Genomic DNA, 6,000 nt, shown 5'->3' on the forward strand with positions numbered 1-6,000 from the left:
GGGGTGAGCTCCCATTGTTCTGTCCCAGCTTCTGCCAACACAGCAGATCAAAAGCACACTACTGCAAGTAGATAAATAGGTACCGCTGTGGCTAGAAGGTAAACGGCGTTTCCGTGCACTCTAGCTTCCATCACGGTGTTCTGTTGCACCAGAAGTGATGTAGCCATGCTGGCCACATGACCTTGAAAGCTGTCTGTGGACAAACGCCCACTCTCTTGGCCTGAAGCGAGATGAATGTTGCACCCTATGGTTTTCTTTTACTGGACTTAACCGTCTGGGGGTCCTTTACCTTTAGCTTTTATACCAGAAGAGCCATTGTGCTATATTACATAAACCCCTCCAGCCCGATGGATCTGGAGTTTGATTGCACAGTATGTCAATAAATCTAAATAGGATTACCCAACCTTTTTTTCAATCACAGTAAAATATTTAAGCAATGCATCCATTTTAGTCATTATGGATGCAAATATTTATTACTTGTTATTACCAGTTTAATTTTGATATTGAGGACAGAGAGATTCTAACAGATGGATTTGACTACATTCTTTTGAACACATTGATTAGATGAGTAGTCTCTTCACTTCTATAAACATGAGGAAAGCAATTAATTGTAATATTTACCATTAGCTCCATATTTGTAGTAATTAAATCTACTTGTTACAATTCATTCTTGACAATCATGTGAACATAACATTTGGCAATGCCATTTCCCCTAAGAATAAAAATTGCTTCTTGATTTGATGGGCCCTAAATAATACATTGCATACTGTATATCTTTGCCATAAGAAGCGCCCTGCTGGGTCTGATCAAGGACTTATCTACTTCAGCATCCTGTTCCCCTGAATTCCCAAGCAAAATTCATTCATTCAGCATTTTTTTACACACCTTTCAGGGCCACAGTGCCCCTGAGAAGCCAACAAGCAGGACAGGTGGACAGCGTTGTTTTCCACTGTTCCCCAGCAACTGATATTCAGAAGATGTTACCTCTGATCCTGGAGATAGCATAGCAGTCACTGGTACCCTTATTTTCCCACTTGCTAGCATATATTTTTGTGCTTCACTTTTGACCTTAAATTTCAAGGTGACATTTTAAAAGCAATTTTTAAAACAAAGCATTATTAGCCTTTCCAACAGCTCAGGGCTGCTACAGTGATGAGGACAGGGAAGAAATTTCATTGTTTCTGCATTTTAATAGGGTTGTGACCATGAATCAGATGCTTCCTAAATAGATCAAACAAATCCCTGTCTTAAGCAATGACTTGATGGGGCATTATAAGAACAAGGCAATGAAATCTAATAATGCTATCCTTCCAACTGACATTGGAACGTTCTCATTTGCTATTAAGCTCCTGCGTGATAGTGAATTGTCTTGTACTACTAAACATAAGTGATTGTGTTATTAGCATGCAGAAGGATGTAAATTGTTTAGGATTATCTTTAAAAGCCCAGAATTTCAATTGGCTCATTATCGGTCTGCTTATTTCATGCTTGCTTCTATTACAGATTAAGAGACTCTAGACAACCTGTTTTTCCCTCCTGCCCCATTTATAAAGCAGTATTTATTTTCCTGGTATAGTGCAGTGTAAATAAATAATGGGTTCAAGCAGAGAAAATGGAAGTGTGAGACCTTAATAATAATAATAATAATAATAATAATAATAATAATACTGCAGAGAAAGGTTTTCCTGAGTCCCATTTGGCTGTCTCTTAATTATGTTAAGGTTAGAAGGAAGATAAAACTCCCCCCTCAAAAATATGAAATTAATATGGATTTTGGAATTTTTGTTGGCCCTATTAATATGGTATTACCCTAAAATGGATTATGGAGGTAAATCCCCCTACAAAATCCCCTAGACCTATTTGTCTAGAATTTGGTGGGATTAATACACCATGGAAGGAATCCTATTTCATCCACTTGGGCCCAAAAGAGAAAATGTTATGGCTATTTTTAGACTCCAAGTGAATGCAGAACACAACACTTTGTTTTATGTTGATGACCTCAGAAGCTGGAGAACAGAGCAAAGTGGAGAGTGCACCGAGCAACTCAGAAACAAACCAGAATGCAAAAAAATGCAGTTACAAGGCAAATCTTAGGGCATGTACACACCCATAATATATAGCTCCTGTCTAGCACTTTGTATTATCCACCACAGTGTCCTAATGAACATGCCTGGTTTAACCAGGGTATAATAATACAGACACTCTTCTGTAATGAGCTTGATTGTATGAAGGCTGCATGTTTCATGAGAGTTTCATTCAGTATATTGCATTATTACATTTAGTTCTTTCATGTCTCCCAAAATGTGGTCAGCAGTGTCAAAACTGACAGTGACATCTGCCATGTGCTGGGTATATGATTCTAATGTAATGATTGGAATGGCATGTATAACCCCAGATGCAAAAATCCACCCATAGGTATTTCATATTTCATACCTACGGGACCGCCTCTCCTGGTATGCCCCACGGAGGACCTTAAAGTTCATATATAGCAACACCCTAGAGGTCCCGGGCCCTAAGGAAGTTAGATTAGCCTCAACCAGAGCCAGGGCCTTCTCAACACTGGCTCCCGCCTGGTGGGACACTCTGTCTCATGAGACCAGGGCCCTGCAGGATCTGATTTCTTTCCGCAGGGCCTGTAAGACAGATTTGTTCCACCTGGCCTTTGGCTTAGAATCAGTTTGATTCCCTCCCCCTCTTTCTTTTTCCTTTCTCCTGTGAAGAGGCTGTACCCTAATGTTTTAATGTTGTATTTTAATCTTTTTTAAAATTGTATTTTAATCAATTTGTTTTTATTATTGGTTGTTAGCTGCCCTGAGCCTGGTCTTGGCTGGGGAGGGCGGGGTATAAATAAAAATTTATTTATATAAAGCATTCACAGTTCTCAGTCCCACTGGGAATCTGCACACACAAACTTTCATGTGCACGACTATTCCCTTTAACAGATGGTGTATGTGTGCACATACAATGTTTCATGTTTTGCTTCTTTGTCCTAAAAAGGCAGGTGGCACAGCTATCTAAAACATCTGCCGCAAAACAAAATAGTATTTTGCCCTGAATGCCTAATACTAAAACTTGCAATATATTTTTAACGTTTACTCAAAGAAAAATAGGTTTACTTGCAATACATTTTTTTTGTTTCTCAAGTGTGTGGTTAAAGCCAAAGTGTAACAGAATGGACTTCTGCATTTCATAGTCATGGATGGAAGCACATAGATACACCCAGGTATAGCACATAAAGAAAACTGGACGTTTTAATGAAATCTGACAATTTGACCTGCTCAGAGCAAGTTGTTGCCTTGTTGCTTAGAATTCTGTTTATCTCTTCAAAAGAAAATTGCCTTGACAAATGCTATCCAGGCGCTTCCTGATTACAGGGATACAATTATCCAAGGGACAAACGATTTCACTACCATCTCCTGTTACAAAAGGATTATATTACTTTTGACAGAGAATCTATTCCCTGTACCTTGTGCCCAGTGAGGTCATTAAAAAATTGCAAGGTCACCAAACAATGAAAAATTGACTGTCCCAGTTGCCTTTTTTATATGTTCAAGTAACACAGTATTGTCAGAATAAATGATAATCAAATTTTAATGTCTTTGTCCTCCAAATATCTTTCAAGGCTGTCTTGCGATGTAAGAAAGGGTCAAAAGCATGTAAAGATGTAACCATGGTTTACTACTTTCATAAAGCCCTGAAAAGACTACCGGTAATCATTACTAGATACTTACTAAAGGGAGCTAGATTACTGTAAAAGAGATTCTTTATTACTAGGTTTAGGCCATCATTCCCAAAGTGAATGCTTCCCATCTGCAGCATCCAATCCCCACTGAAAAGCTGAATTGCTCTTGGAAGGGTGTGAGAAATTAGTGATTCCCCTGAATGAGCAAATATGTTCTGTTAGAAGAGCAGTTAAAAAAAAAAAAACCCAGGTAATTGATTTTATGTATGATTCCAAGTAATAAAGCGGCCAACTAATTCAAGTCCCTCCCTCCGTTGATCAGCTCTCTGAAACTTATTAATTTACTGACAGGGAATCCTGTGCATACTGACTCAGAAGCAAGTCCCACTGGGTTCAAAAGGGTTACAGGTATATAGGAATATAGCCACAATATACATATTGCAAAAACCATGATATGGATGGCAAAAAGATAAAGAACAGCTTCTTTTAAAACATGTGGTGGCTATAACCTTCTTTATCTTGCTTATTGGAAAAGTCACCTTTAAGTCATCTTTTCATCAACTTTGGGAATACAAAATATTACAAAAACATACTAGATGCAAAAGGCCTTCGGAAATAAACACATTCATCATTATTGCTAAAAATCCAGATTTATCACCTTGCCTGGAGTTTTGTGTTGTTTGAAGAGCAATTCTAACTTCACTTGTATTCATCTGCTGGTTTTGGACATAACATGAAGGGAAAATCCAACCTAAGTGTCCTTTTAATCGTAGCCCCAAAATTCAACACTTTCTCATGCAAATTGTGAGATGCAGTTTTCCTCTCCACAAGAAAGCTTTCCTGTGGGCTCCATCTCTGGACTTCTGACTGAGGGTTTCTGGTTCCAGGAGTGACTCAGCCTGTGGGATGCAGCCGGTAGCATTAGCATCCCTGCAATGGCTTCCCTGTTGCTTATTGGGAGCATAGCTGTCAACGTTTCCCTTTTTTTAAGGGAAATTCCCTTATTCCGAATAGGATTTCTCGCAAGAAAAGGGAAAAGTTGACAGCTATGATTGGGAGGGGTGAGATGACTGCAAGGCACACTGGTGGGAGCATTGTGTTGGCTCCACCGGTGGAGCTGGACATTCACAGACTCACAGGAATGTAGAGTTGGAAGGAACCTTAAGGGTCATCTAGCCCAACCCCCTGCAAAGCTTGAACCCATGACCCTGTGATTAAGAATCTCATGCTCTACTAACTGAGCGTAATCAGCAGCAGCTGTGCTGCAGCCAAGGGTGTATCCAGGGCTTTTGTTCAGCCAGAAGTCTCCGGAATGGCATTCCGGCACCTCTCAGCTGGGGCCTGGAAGTGTGGGGATCTGACTAGCCTCAGCAAAGCCCCCCATGAAGAAACCCTCCCTGGAGCTCGAAGGGAACATCGTCTACGGACTCCGGAGAGGATATCCTCACGGGCCGGAGGCAAAGTGGGGCTTTGCTGAGACTCTTCAGCCGCCCAGCTAACAGTTGACATGTGGGAAAGCCACGCCTCAGCTGAGGAAAAGCAGCCCACAGCTGCTCCGGTTCACAGGAGCCAGAGAGGGGCTCGTTAAGCTTTTCAGCTGAGAAAAGAAGCTGCCTTGCGCCTCAGCAGAGCAGCCTCAACAAGCCTCTGGATGGAGAAGACCTGGGAGCAGCCATTCCATCAGACTGGCAGGGGCATCTTGTTTTCATGAGACGTAAGTCATTTTGGGAGCTTTTTTGGCCAAAGAAAGAGGTACAAATGCTCTAAAGAAAGAAATAAGGAGTCTTGGTGATGTTTGCCCTTTGGGCCTGAGCTTCCTGAGGTAGAGGATATAGGTTTGATGTCAGGGCAAGAAGACTATAAACACAAAAAGCTCTATTGTGTTATTAATAATATTATGTGGATGGCCCCACTTTCCATGTAAGATAAAGCTGTGTATTTTCATTTTATTGTGTGTGTGGGGGGGTGTGATGGGAGGGGGAGAGAGAGAGAGAGAACACAAAATGATGCCTCCATAGAGTCGTAATATTTTGTTTCATGCGCCATAGCTACTAAACATTAAATATCCATTACCTATCCATGTGCCAGAAATTCCTCGGGACAACGTATCTGATTGACTCTATTTGTTGCACTGAGCTGGCAATTTGCACCGAGCTAATATATAAAATCCAGCTTGCTCCCGACTATCCCTGCGCACCAGATGTTTTCCATTAATAAGGCCCCCAGCTACCTCCTGCAGCAGAATGTTGCTTGTCTGCCTGTCACCGAGCTCCTTCATGGCTTTCCAGAGAGTACGGCACGCACCTGGAGCCGTGCAG

Source organism: Podarcis liolepis (assembly GCF_965112155.1).
Source record: "Podarcis liolepis genome assembly, chromosome: 6".
Taxonomy (NCBI): Eukaryota; Metazoa; Chordata; class Lepidosauria; order Squamata; family Lacertidae; genus Podarcis; species Podarcis liolepis.